Raw genomic sequence first — 15,714 nt, 5'->3', positions numbered from 1 at the left:
ATATGGAATTTAGGAAGATGGCAATGACGACCCTGTATGCAAGACAGGGAAAGAGACACAGATGTGTATAACGGACTTTTGGACTCAGAGGGAGAGGGAGAGGGTGGGATGATTTGGGAGAATGCCATTCTAACATGTATACTATCATGTGAATTGAATCGCCAGTCTATGTCTGACGCAGGATGCAGCATGCTTGGGGCTGGTGCATGGGGATGACCCAGAAAGATGTTGTGGGGAGGGAGGTGGGAGGGGGTTCATGTTTGGGAATGCATGTAAGAATTAAAGATTTTAAAATTTAAAAAATTTAAAAAAAAATAAATAAATAAAAAAAATAAAAAAAAAAAAATAAAGAGCAAGAACAAAAAAAGCATCAAAAATAACAATGTGATACTTATTAAACAGTGTCTCTGTACTAGATATCAGAATAAGTAATGGATATAGCTACTTTCATTTAAAAATCAGATTAGCTTGATAAATATATAAGTATAATCTTTAGATTATAAATTTAACATTTAGAGATAAAATATTAGATAAAATTTTGAAACTGAAGTTTAAAAAGTAGTTGCATAATTTGCCCACCGTAAGTTATAAAATGGCAGAACTATGTATTTTGACTTGATACCCATATTCTAAATGTGAGGTCAACAAATTTTTTGTAGTGAGGGCTGGGTAATAAATAGTTTATGCTTTTGGACTATATGGTCTCTGTGATAAAATATTCAGTTCTGCCCTGTTCCACTCTAACTCTTGTTTAGAGAAGTGTTAGAGTTAGGGTTAGGTTAAGCTGTGAGTCAATTCTGAGTGTATAAATGAACAATATGTAAAGTAATGGGCATGGCCAAGTTCTAATAAAACTTTAATTAAGAGAAAAGACAATCAATTGGCCTGAGGAACACAGTTTGCCAACTCCTCCTATAGGTCTTTGTGCTATGTGGATTCCATTCTATACTAAGATGAGAAAATACAAAAAAAAAAAAAATCCATATTCTTTAACACAATTGTAGTTAAGTTACTTAAAACTATGCCATAGTTTTTAAAGTAAATTTCAATTGAAATTATTTTATATAATGACAAAGTGCTAAAATAGTAACTGTGCCATATAAGCTAGACTCACAATTTCTAATCTGTTGTGAATATTGACATGATTACATTTTACTCCAAGTCTGTGATGTTTTTATTCCAACTAGTTTAACACTTATTTTAAAATTGCTTTAAAATTAAGCATTTAAAGAATAATAAAACCTGGTTTTTATTTCTTTAGCTTTGTATAAAGGGAACTGAGGATTCATCATTAAGGACTTTTAAGTGTGAAATCAAAACCTCATTGCATTGTAGGTTAGCATGACATCAAAAATCAAGAGGATATATAATTAATTTGTATTTTTGCTACTGTAATTATCTGCATTATGTATGACAAGATCAAACTGAGCTACAAAGAAATAAGTGAGCTACTAAAAACAATTGCATATTTAAACACATCTTTTTGTCATAACAAATTCTAGCTGTACACAGTATTTTGAAACTTGCAAATCAGGCCAGGGGAAAAAGAAAGTACAACTGAAGGCCACAAATAAATCAAATTATGTATAAGAAGCATGAAAAAAATACACCCTGGAATTTTTGACTCCAAAGTATATTGTAAGTTGATTTTCACGTGGAAAATATAAAGTTGCTGCTGCTGCTAAGTCACTTCAGTCATGTCCGACTCTGTGCAACCCCATAGATGGCAGCCCACCAGGCTCCCCCGTCCCTGGGATTCTCCAGGCAAGAACACTGGAGTGGGTTGCCATTTCCTTCTCCAGTGCATGAAGTGAAAAGTGAAGTCGCTCAGTCATGCCCGACTCTTAGCAACCTCATGGACTGCAGCCTACCAGGGTCCTCCATCCATGGGATTTTCCAGGCAAGAGTACTGAATAACCACTAATAATTCCAATTCTGTATTACTTCAGGAACACATCAGGTGGTGATGTCTGCTTCTTTTCACTGACTTCCAAAAAATGCAGAGATGACCTTCAGGGGCTCCCAATCAGCATAGGCTACCCTGATATGTTGTGTTTCCTGGAGGCTAACTGGAGCATGGGAGAATAAAAACAAATCAGAGAAAAAAACTGACATTTACTGATTCCACAGTATGTACTTCTGGCTTGAATTGTATTTTAAAAAGTCAATAAACCTTTATAAATCTTAATATGTATAATCTGTAGATCCTAAGCATTAAATAACTTTCCCAATTTCACACTATAACCAGCAAAATAAACCTCAGCTTTCAAGGTCTGTCCTCTTTCCACTTGAACAAAACTCCCTGCTTTTGAACTCTAAAATATCTTTCCCTCAAACTCTTCCTGAGCTCAGTATTACTTGTTTTAAGAGATTTTTAATGGAAATATAAAACATCAGAAAATCTGTAAGACACTAGGCATTTTTTCGTTCTCTCAAATCTAAGTGCCAAACAGTATATTCAGTCTACTCACTTACATACTAAGGAACAAAATAACACAGCTCCTGGGTAGGAGAGTTTTGTGTGCATCTTGGATAGCAGAGAACAGAAACGTAGTCTAATTTTCATGGAATATATACTTCAAAGTTTCTCTTCAAGAAGTTACAGTTTTGACTTTGATAACACTGAGTATCTATGACCTTGTGCTTGGGCCGTCCTATCCTTTTAGGCACTGTTCATTTGCTGATCAATAAACATGAGCCTGGGGAAATTGAAAATAGTAACTTAAACTCCCTTAATTTACTCCAGCCCCTGCTGTGATTCCTCATTTCATTTTAATGTACACTCGGGTTTTGACACTTTTACATTGAGCTAGACTTGTGAATAGGAGTCTAGTTCTGTAGTTTTAATTTTCAGTACATATCTTCCCCTCTAGACTTTCCCCCACTTCTACTTGTTTCTGGTTGCTGTCCTGCTCTCATCTCTAAGTCCCAAAACTGAAAAACAGTATCAGTGAAAGAAAAATAAGACAACGATCTTGCCTGTGTTTTCACACCTTCATAGCACTGAAATCTCCATCGGTAGTTAAGAGATCCCAAGAGGCATAAATAATCTGATGGAGGATGTTCCTTCCAAGTCTTCCATCTAGGTGGCATATTTCTTGCTTTCTTCTTAATACACAGGTGCATGCACACACAACAAAGAACATCCAATGTATTTTCTTTAGAAAACAGCAGATTTTCAGTTAAAAATGGCACAGATCTGTAAAACTTAGACATGTAATGAATACTATAAATATCTCAAAACTAATTTTTGGTGTCCCCTGGAGCCCAACAGTTTCCTCATCAATACCTAGTGATGTTTATATATCACCTACTTGGGTATCTCTTTTTTTTAAGAATGATGAAAAAGTTCATAAAAGACTTGGATCCAATATTCATGATAAGTGTTTTCTTTACAGAATGCATAATACTAACATAGTGGCCACCGTTAGAACACTGGCTGTCTTCAAATCATTGACTTGGATGTTAGTCACTCTTCTGATCCAAATTGAAACTGTTTTTTTGTTTGTTTGTTTTTGTTTTTTATGTTGTTGTTGTTTGTTGTGATGCACCACTTGAGGGATCTTAGTTCCCTGACCAGGGATTGAACCTGTGATCTAGCAGTGAAAGTGTAAGTTCTAATCCTTGGACCACCAGAGAATTGCTGCATACATTAACATTTTAAGCGATAGGCTTTGAAGTCTCTTTTCCTCCTTTTTTTCTTTTACTCCATCTTCACTTCTTTTGTGTATATAGATATAGATAAAGATACAGGTATAAAATCTTTATATAGCAAGGGACGAATCTGAAAAAAAAAAAAATAGAATTAACAGAACAGGTCCCATCACTTCATGGGAAATAGATGGGGAAACAGTAGAAACAGTGTCAGACTTTTGTTTTTGGGGGCTCCAAAATCACTGTGGATGGTGACTGCAGCCATGAAATTAAAAGACGATTATTCCTTGGAAGAAAAGTGATGACCAACCTAGATAGCATATTCAAAAGCAGAGACATTACTTGCCGACTAAGGTACATCTAGTCAAGGCTACGGTTTTTCCTGTGGTCATGTATGGATGTGAGAGTTGGACTGTGAAGAAGGCTGAGTGTCGAAGAATTGATGCTTTTGAACTGTGGTGTTGGAGAAGACTCTTGAGAGTCCCTTGGACTGCAAGGAGATCCAACCAGTCCATTCTGAAGGAGATCAACCCTGGGATTTCTTTGGAAGGAATGATGCTAAGCCTGAAACTCCAGTACTTTGGCTACCTCATGAGAAGAGTTGGCTCATTCGAAAAGACTCTAATGCTGGGAGGGATTGGGGGCAGGAGGAGATGGGGACAACCGAGGATGAGATGGCCGGATGGCATCGCGGACTCTATGGATGCAAGTCTGAGTGAACTCCGGGAGATGGTCATGGACAGGCAGGCCTGGTGTGCTGCGATTGATGGGGTCGCAAAGAGTCAGACACGACTGAGCGACTGAACTGAACTGAACTGACTCCTTTTTAGAAATTGTGAACAAATTTGAAAAGACCAATAAACTTCAGTCCATATGAAAAATACCATTTTTTATTTTTTAATGTTTTTGGTTGGAATCCTTATGCAGGTAAGCATATGAATAAAGTTGTAAAAGTCCATGGCATTTTAATGCACTAAAGATGAAACCAAAGCTATATTCTGAATTCATTTCAAACTTCATGGAGATGACATTATAAATTTCTGTTGAAGAAAGTTTGATCACTAAAACCTCTATTAAAATCATGAGGTAAATTTAAGAATAACTTAGAATTCCCTGATAGCTCAGTTGGTAAAGAATCCGCCTGTAATGTATGAGACCCCGGTTCGATTCCTGCGTCAGGAAGATCCCCTGGAGAAGGGGTAGGCTACGCACTCCAGTATTCTTGGGCTTCCCTTGTGGCTCAGATGGTAAAGAATCTGCTTGCAATGTGGGAGACCCTGGTTCAATCCCTGGGTTGGGAAGATCTCATGGAGAAGGGAAAGGCTACCCATTCCAGCATTCTGGCCTGGAGAATTCCACGGACTGTATAGTCCATGGGGTCGCAGAGAGTCGGACATGACTGAGCATATTTCACTTATTGACATATAATTTTCTAAATAAATCCCGTCTTGGGCATTCTATTGAGCAAATGTTGCCACAAACACACACTGGAAGAAGCATTATTATGGCAGTTCCAGGTCAAATTTTTAAGAGGACTAGTAGCTTCCAGTTTGGTTTAAGGGATCCCTAATCCAGCATGTAAGAAACGTGAATATCCTGCTAAGAGATGATATGGAGAGCTGGATACCACATGGTAGTGGGGAGAGCTGAACCCAGTCTTCCAGCCATCTCCAACATCATGCTAGATGAACAGATAAACAAGCTGTCCTAGATACTTCAGCCCATCTCAGCTGCCCTCTGAAATCTGACATGTAACTCCAGTTGACACCCAAAATTGCCCAGTGAAATAATGGGTTGGCCAAAAAAACTCGTTTGGGTTTATTCCAAAACAGAATGAAAAAGTCCAAATGGACTTTTTTGGTCAACCCAATACCATATGGATTCTGATGCCATATAATAATATAATTAAATAATTATCTTTAACTCATATTTTTACCATATTATACTGTCAAGGATGATCAGGACCTCTCTACAATATAAACAAAATTGAACAGCATATGCGTAATTAATATGTGGCTAGACAAATGATGAAAAGCTTTAACAATTCAAAGGAAAGTGCCATGTCCAGAAACTAAGATGATCTGGTAAGGCTTCAAGAATGTATTAGAATAAAATGATGGTATGTTTTGTAATATTAGAAAATGGGAGGTAAGTAAGCAAACCCAACATAATCAAGTCATATAAAGAAAAGAATTTTATTGTTGATCTCCTCAGGCTTTTTTTTTTTTTATGTAGACCACCTTCAACCTTAGGTCTTCATCACATTCTTTTTGACAAACTTTTTATTTTACTTTTTCTTTTATAATATAAATAAACAATTTTTAGTAATGTTATCGAGACATTTCATGTATTTAATTATCTTACAGTTTCTAATAACTGTTAAATTTTCCATTATGTGACTATAAGAAAAATTCATGTTTTAGTGATAAAATGTTATTCTAGCTAAGCAATGACAATGTCATAATTAATATTCCTTTAAACTTTTTCTATAAATCAGGCCCATATTGATAAAAATGATATTCTATAACATTAATCAAGCATTTATGATATGTAATAATAACCCTTTGATGAACAATTTAGATCCACCCTTTAATTTTCACAACAGAAAGAAAAATGTATAATATCATTTCTCTCTTTCATAGATGAGAAAAATAAGGACCAGAGAGATTATTCATGCAGTAAGAATTTCAACTAATGATGGAAGCCCAATCACATTTGACCTAAGGTCAGAAAATATCAAAATATGTTTACATTTACATTTAAAATCTCTCAGTCATGTTCGACTCTTTGTGACCCCATGGACTATACAGTCCATGGAATTTTCCAGGCCAGATACTGGAGTGGGTAGCCTATCCCGTCTCCAGGGAATCTCCCCCACCAAGGCTCTGAACTGGGGTCTCCTGCATTGCAGGGGGATTCTTTACCAACTGAGCTATCAAGAAAACCAAAAATCTGACACTTGTAGTTTTTTCCCTCCTGCCGCTTAAGAGAGAGATAAAAAATGTCTGACACTTGCAGCCTATTTCCTCTATTTGGAAACCCTAGTCTTCCTGCCTGTTCCCTCTCATTCCCCCTTTCTCTTTTAGGAGAATTATGCTGTTGAGGGAGTAGGGTGTCATTTTCGTTCTGTAACTGCTTCCTAGCTGATAAAGGGTGTAGTCCCTAAATTGGTGACGCAACATATTCTCCTAACCCTCATACTGAGGGTCTCTGATCCAGGGGTGCCATGTAGTAGTTGGAGGAAGCTGCCACAGTGGCAGGAGTTCGAGCAACAGTTTGTAACTTAAAAGTCATGTGGCTAGAAACAAATCCAGTTACACAGTTACAGATGCAGGGAGCAAACAGCAAGAACAAAACCATCAGCAAAGTTAAAAGTCACATTATGTCCACAGTTAAGGTAAAGTGTTGCACTAATCCATTTTAGGATTGTTCGATGTCATCAGATTAAGAAGAGGCATCACATATGATTGCTGTTGTCAAAGGCATGCACAGACTTGGAGAAAGTCTTTTCCTTGAAGTGGAGATGCCCACCATGGGAAGACTTCCACTGCTGAAGAGGGGAGTGCTCTGCAGACCCAGCAGTTAGACTGATTGTGGAATACAGCCTTAGGAGTGAGCCCAAGATAGGAAGGCATTGTTTCAGGATCAAATGGCAGACTCAGGATTTTTGGAGTCAGCAGAAGCAGACTCACGTAGATTATCAAGCCCATCCAGATTAAGTTCAAGGGAAGTTGTGATGCTCATTGTCCTTGTAGGAGTCCACATGGTATGAAGAAGCACTGTGGGAAGAGTCTGTCAGTAGTCACTGTGTCTTGGGTCCTCTGGATGGTCTTCTACTTCAGTGGCACTATCTCCCAGCAGGTCTTGAGGAGACCAGCTCTTCTCGGTGTGGACTGGATGCCACAAGGTACCACAGTTGAAGTCCCAGTAGGTCCTGAGGACACCTGACTTCCATTGGCATGAACTCCACCCGGGGTTGTCTTGAAACCCAGGCTCCAAAATGTGTTTGGGAGATAATGAAGGAAGAAATTTAAATATATTACAGAGGTTTCATGAAGGGGGGAACGAGGCTGAAATATTGTTTTAGCTAAAATATAGAGTCCTTTAAATATCAGATTAAGTGAGCAGTGTAACAGCATTTCATGCTGAAATTCTCTTCTCAAAGAGAGGACAATCTCCAAGGGTTTACATTGGAGAAATAATCTATGTCTTTCTCAAAATAGTATGGGAAGGAAACACCGTTGATTCTTCCACTTGTGCTTTCTTAGTTGTCTGGGTACACCAATGAAGATCACCCTTGGCGTGATATATATAGGATAGAAATCAACTCATGAGGAATTTCCACATCCTAAAAGATCATTTGCTGACATGCCGTGATGTAAGTCCTAAAAGTAAGACTCAATATAATTTGCACCTTGATATGTAGTGAAAATCAGGAGGACCTGGAAAAGCCTCACCACAAGCTCCCCTTCTTGCCCTGTTTCCAAACCTAGGTCCCCTAAGCCAAGCAAACTTCCTAACCATGGGGACCAAGCACAGTTTGTATTTATCACTGAGAAGTGGGCTTCAGCTTTTCTGCCTGACCATGGAATTATTCCAACAAACTAATCAGATCCTAGCATGAGAAACAGAAGTCCCTGACTCTCTTGATGCTACAAAGTTTGCCCTTGATTGTTTACTTTGTTCCCAAATGCAATTGCTAATGGGGCCCTTTGTAGCATGCAGTGTTCTTGTCACCAGGGTTGAGAGTATTTGCAAATAAAAATATCGGTCTCATCTGTCCAGTATCTGAGGTCATATCTTTGGCCATCCCCCTAACCATAGGACAGTAATCTATCTGTTACCAATGGTGTGAAGGGAGATTGACACATCTATAGGCATTTGACAATGACAGGAACCATCTATGAGTGTCTGAAAGGAAACAGTCAGCACATATCCCCTCTCTACATACAAATAAAAATAAAACATAGTATTTCTATAGAGTGTGCAATCTACTTAAGGAAAAGCAAACTGTCATTAGATGAATACATAAGCTAACAAAGTGAAACTGCAAAATTTCAAATATGTGATCATATATTGTAACAACTGTTGCAACTATAATATTAGATTTCAATTATTTTGCAGAAATAGTTATATACAAAATTATAGAACACTCTTCATAATTATTGGATACTATCTTTTAGAAGCCATCTTCCTCTTGAAGCTAAAGCTGAATTAAAGACAGAGTTAAGTCGTATGGAAAGTAGACTGAATTAAGAAGGATCTGCATTAGCAAGAAAAACAGAAAAGACAAATAATGGTCAATTGGCCACACGTTATATGACATTATTTGCTCCAAGCTATGCCTTATATGAGTATGTAAAACATGTAAGAATAAATATAGTGTTATAACATAATTTTTTAAAGTATTACCTGTCAGTTAGTTAAAAGAAAAGAAGTATTATACAATCTTGAAAGAATCCATGGCCAACAAATTCTTAAACTTCACTTTCAAGAACCACCAACTTTCTACCTAAACTTGTCCCCATATTCCTATGGAGTATACCATGATAGGTTTCTCCTTTTTTAGAGCTACTTCAGAACACGGTTCTGTTCTTTGACTGATACAAAGTAGTTTATTTTAGATTATATGAGATGTCTTTGTTGTCATCTACCTACCCCTAGACTCTAAGATGGTTTTAAATGGACCTTTGTTCAAAAGTCCATGCTATCTGATAAAACACCCTTAAGATATGAAACCATTTGAACTCCCAATGACAGTTATGAATACTATTCTTAAAACATATTCCAAAGTTCATTCATGAGCTTTCTACTGCTTTGTCACTGTTGTTATCAACTCTGATTATAAATATTGTATCTGTCCAATCTTGTTGATTAGAGGGATGTTTATCATCACTTGAGAAACCTTTTCTAATCGCACTTACCAGATATAGTGCTACCTTCTCCAAAATCCTATGGTCTTACTGCTTTATATATCTTCATGAAACTTACAGATCATATCATTTTTTTCTAAAGTTGGCTTGGGTATATAGTCTCTAACTCAATTGTAATTTTTTTGAATGCAGAAAATGTGCTCTGTATAATTTTATATGTTTCAAACACTTATTAATCAATTCATTAACTCAATCAATGCATCTTTATTCAATTTCCAGACCTTGGTTTGGCACTTTGTATATAGTGGTGAACAACAATGACAAGATTTCAGGGGCTAAAATAAAACAAATTAACCCACAATATGTATTTAATTACAACTGTAATAAATTCTAGGAAGATTCTCTCCTTCTCTCCCTCCCGTCTCTCCATCTATTTTTCTTTCTGAATTAATCAACATTATAATGCATAAAAGATGGATGAATTAGCAATGAAAAGTGTAACAATGGGTTAAATGTGTTGTCTAAAATGTCAAAGAAGTTGTCTGGGTTGTCTGGGTTTTAAGGATGTAATGAATTACTACAAACTTAAAATATTAAAAATGTATTATCACAGAGTTTGCATGTCAGAAATTCAGTGGGCTCTACTGGGTTATCTGTTCTAGGTATCTCAAAGCCTAAATCAACATGTTCTTTTCTGGGGGCTCTAAGGGAAAACTGTTTCATTGCTCATCCAGCTTGTTGTCTGAGTTCAACACTATACTGTTATTGTAGAACTGACCTGCTGTTTCCTTGTGAGCAATAGATTGCTCTACCTCATGCTCTACCTCAAGAGACTTCCTGCTTTTTTTGGCTTGTGGTCCTTTTTTGTCATCTTCAAAACCAGGGTCAAGAACCTCTTAGCCTCGGAATCTCTCTGAGCTCCTTTTCCGCCTCATCTCTCTCCCTGCTTCCCTCCTCCACCACATCTCTCAGTCTCACTCGTTTGCTTTTCTCTTCCACTTTTAATGACTCATATGATTACATTGGGCCCATCTGGATAATCCAGGATAATATCTATACTTTAAGGTCAGCTATTGAGCAACGTTTCTTCTCTATGCAAAGTCCTTCACAATCCCACCTATATTAGTGAATAACTTGGGGAAAGGGGAATCTTTAGAATTTTGTTAACCACATTGGGATCATTTAGCTTATACTAAAAGAAGTGATTAAAAGTGTGATTTAATAAAATATTATATTCTATATACAAACCAGAAACTGAAAAAAGTAAAATAGGCAACTGATTTGTGTTATGAAAATCCATTTTGTCTATGAATTTAATATTTCCTAAAATGATTATATTTTGAGTTACTGCAAAAATAATGTGAAATCTTGATATTACAGAAGCAATAGGCTTTCCTTCAAATATAATTATAATCCATTAACTATCTCAAAATCTTACACTAAAAATAGAAAGTATAAATGAACACATGTATATCCCTGGCTTTTTCCATCCCCTGCTCCTACATTTGCATTAATTTGTTGTCATACAGGTGAGTTTTTCTTTCCTGGTTTCCATGGTACACATTCAAACTCAGCAATGAGGTTACTTCCAAGAGTTAGTTTCCAAGGTAACTAGATGGCAAAGAAAATCAAGTCTTCCCCAACATCAGCATGTTTAGTTTCTTTAGGAAGTGAAGATTTTATTTTACTAGTTTGACAAGAATTTTTAAGGAGAATGCAGAAATTAAGATAAAATCTCTACCGAAACACTTTAAGATGATTATATTTTTATATAATGCAAACTACAAAGAGTTTAAGAAATGCTTAATTTAAAAGTTAATTTTTAACATTGCCAAATATCAATGAGGTAATGAAATAGAAACAATCATGTTAATTGGGTTAGTTTTGACTTCATTTATTTGAAATAATGAAACTTTGAAGAACATGAAGGAAAAGAAATAGATATTTAGGATTCTATTTGTAAAGTAAGAATGTGAATATGGTAAATAATCATCAGTTAATAAGAAAAAATTGCATAGAATTTAAATACATTTTAGGTGCATAGTTCAAAATATATAAATATATTTTATTTATAACATATAATTCTAAAATTAGGTGATCATTGAGAATGATTAATACATCACTAGTGTTTTCTACAAAGTTTAAAAAAAAACCTGTTGCTGCATTATGAAGGCACCACTATTTGAACATTATTATTTTTTTAAATTCCACTAAGAATCTACACTTAGATAGCATCATGGACGATATGGACATGAATCTGAGCAAACTCTTGGACATAGTGAAGGACAGGGGAGACTGGCATGCTGTGGTCCATGGGGTTGCAGAGTCCAGTGTGGCTTAGTGACTGAATGACTAATACAACAAGAGTAAACTATTATTTATATATATATATATATATATATATCTTAAGATGATGATTACTTTAGGGAAATGAGAGATTTTGAAGCAAATTCTTTTTTAGAGAAAACAATTGCTGCATGTAGTAAATTGTAAAAGTAATCTAAAGTACTTACCCTCATTCATTCATGTCCTGCACTGTGATTTCATTTAACCTCTTATATTGAAAAAGGGCAGTCTATTTATTTGATTTTATGTTTTGTTTTTGTGAACTTATCTTTTAGTTTTCAAATTAAGTGATTTTTTTTAGTCATGCAAAAACTACATAACTCCTAACTCATACATTTTCATCTTGTCTATTTAATAAAAATCTTGACTTTTTTGTAGTGGAGATGACCACTTATCTATTTTTCATCATTGCATGAGCTATGTACAGTGATATAAAAGAAAGTATTGATAGAATATGAATGCTGTATATAGATTTTATAATTTTTAAAAGGCTATTATTTACCATCAACTTTGTGTCTTTCTGACTTAGAAGAAGCAGAACACAAAAAAATTAGACCATATTTTACCATGTTGACAAACACAGCAATATAGAAGGAAAGTCTGTCATGAATGGCTTTGTGGGTGGAAATACCCTGATTTACATAGACTGTTACAGGAGTAAAGAAACATAAGTGACAGCAAAGTGCTTCTACAAATAACTTTGAAATATTAGAAAACTGGTGATTTCTTACACCATACCAAAGTATCTAATAAAACTGTTGCTTGCTGTATTTTAGAAGATGGACCATTGAGCCTATAGCTCTTGGGAAAATGGCTGGAAAAATCAGAATGTTAGTTATGCTGACTGTTACTTTAGCAATACTTTATACAGGGGTAGGAGTATTAGAGAAAGTATTAGAGAAATGTAAAGTCGGAAGAAATACTAGAAAAAAATGGAAAATGTAAGCCTGAAGATATATTATTCTCCAATGGCACACTCTTGCTCAGTGTCTCCCAGTTTTGTTTTGTTTTGTTTGGATATTTGGTTTGTTCATTTTGGCTGCACCATGTACCTTGCAGAATTTCAGTTCCCTGACCAGGGACTCAACCCAAGCCACAACAGTAAAAATGCTGAATCCTAAGCACTAGACCTCCAGAGAACTCCTGAGTCTCCCAAATTTAATTGCTTGAGATACTAGTGATTTGGAACCTGTCATGCTATAAGGAAACACTGCTTTTGTACCATATCAACTAAATAATGTGCCTACCCTTTCTGAAGCATGTCCCATTAAGAAGTCTTGATTAAGCAAAAAAAAATAGCCCAGTGGCAAATCAATGTTCATGCATATGTGTTTGTGCTCAGTGCTGTCTGACTCTTCACATAATCAAGAATAATTGAGTCTCTCCTTCTCTTTAATTATGCATTCATTTAATCAAAAGAGTCTATGAATTTCACGTTCAAACTGTTCATTATATGAGCATTTTTCATCAGTTTATTGGGTTTTGGCAGCAGTATACATAAAATCAGAAACATAATTCATATACAATGAAAGTAAGTCAATAGAAAGTATGTAAACAAATCAAAGGAAAAAATGTGAAACCATATACATACATAGCAGACCTGTGAAAAGGTTGAGAAAAGCATACCTTGAACTTCTGTATTAAACTGTCATTATTTAATGATAAATATTATTATCTAGGACAACTTAAAAAAACAATGTGAAACTAATGATATAACAGAGGATAAAGCAAAAAATTCAAATAATTTTATTAGCACAAAAGAATTTTTTAAAAAGAGAATCAAGGGTATTAAAAAGGTGAGCTAAATTTAAAGTTAAAAAGAAGAAAATGATAAGTAAATTTACAACTATATTTATATTTTTTAATAAATATAGAAGACTAAGTTTGACAGATATGAAAAAAAACTCCAAATACACTCAATTACACAAGATACATTGTAATACAAAATATATTGCAAGATTTAAAAAGCCAGAGGAGACAAGAAAAGCTAGAAATTTTGTCCGCTAGAAATTCTGTACTGACTCCTAGAAAAGACAGAGAAATCTATGGTAGGGAAAGCTGTACTTTGATGTTTTTTCCTTGAGCTTGGGTGTTATTGAACAGAATTAACTGAGTTGAATTGGAATCAGCATCTAGAGAAACAATCTCTCATCCTGATTTGATTATTACATTTTTAGGGTCTTGGACAAGTCACCCTACTTCTGTAAAATTCAATGATCTCATTTTTCAAATGTCAAAGACACATTTCATCAGTATCACCCATTTCACAGATATGAGTAAACTAATTAACATGTAAGTATTTGGCAAATGATGTCAAAGTACTGTCAAGGAGGGGAGAATTTCCCTCTACTACTGTGTTCTTTTGGCTGGTTTTAATAATTAAATTGACATAAAGCATATTAGCAGGAAGAAAAATAATAGTTTCACACTCACAGAGCTCTTATAATGCCGAACCCAAGAAGTAACCAAAGTAGGTTGTCTGTAAACCTTTCAGACAAAGAAATAATACATTGGTGAAGAACTAATGAGACAAAGAAACTTAGGCTTGGGTATTAATAGTGAAGAAACTGAGTAGAGTTTGTTTACACAGCCTCCTTGGCCCTTAATTCCCTATATCTGGTTATAAGAAAGTCTCTCTCTTCTGATGCAAGAATGGAGATACAGTTCCTGCTTTCAAGGGAATAGAGTGTAGGGTCCTCTTTGTACTGACTGTTTCTCAAATAATTTTAATTCAAAGCAATTGATATACCACTTTGCCTTATTTTGGGGCAACTTCCCTGAGCCTCATCAGTAACAATGTAAATACAAAATATTATGTTTACAAGGTTTTACATACGGTAGTCACTTAAAGAGAACATAACTGAAAGGATGGCTAACTCCTGCTAACTAAATCCTCCAAACTCCCTGAGGTTATAGGAATATCATAAATTGAAGAACCAGAATTCAGAGGTGTTCTTATCTAAAGAGCCTTTCAGGAATGGAAGAGAAGAAAAAGAAGATAAAGATAGGTTGAAGATAAAGATAGGAAAAAGAAAAAGCAGTGCCAGTTAATTCTAACTATCTCTGAGTCCTGAAATGTTTCCTCCAAGATGGAGTACAAAATTTCATAAAAATGTAGAATAGAAGCCTTTAATTTTAATTAAGTCCCATTTGTTTATTTATTCTTTTATTTCCAATATTCTGGGAGGTGGATCATAGAGGATTCTGCTGTGATTTATGTCAGAGAGTGTTTTGCCTATGTTCTCCTCTAGGAGTTTTATAGTTTCTGGTCTTACGTTTAGATCTTTAATCCATTTTGAGTTTATTTTTGTGAATGGTGTTGGAAAGTGTTCTAGTTTCATTTTTTTACAAGTGGTTGACCAGTTTTCCCAGCACCACTTGTTAAAGAGATTGTCTTTAATCCATTGTATATTCTTGTCTCCTTTGTCGAAGATAAGTTGTCCATAGGTGTGTGGATTTATCTCTGGGCTTTCTATTTTGTTCCATTGATCTATATTTCTGTCTTTGGGCCAGTACCATACTGTCTTGATGACTGTGGCTTTGTACTAGAGCCTGAAGTCAGGCAGGTTGATTCCTCCAGTGAAACATGTACACTATCATGTAAGAAATAAATCGCCAGTCTGGGTTTGATACAGGATACAGGATGCTTGGGGCTAGTGCACTGGGATAACCCAGAGAGATGATATGAGTAGGATGGTGGGAGGATGGTGGGAACTCATGTACACCTGTGACAGATTCATGCCAATTTATGGCAAAACCAATATAGTATTGTAAAGTAAAAAATTAAATTAAAAATAATAATGTAAAATATACATATATCAAAATATGTAATTTTTTCCAG

This window comes from Ovis aries, chromosome 6 (genome assembly GCF_016772045.2).
Source record: "Ovis aries strain OAR_USU_Benz2616 breed Rambouillet chromosome 6, ARS-UI_Ramb_v3.0, whole genome shotgun sequence".
NCBI classification, from domain to species: Eukaryota; Metazoa; Chordata; class Mammalia; order Artiodactyla; family Bovidae; genus Ovis; species Ovis aries.
Note: the sequence above shows the minus strand (reverse complement) of the source record.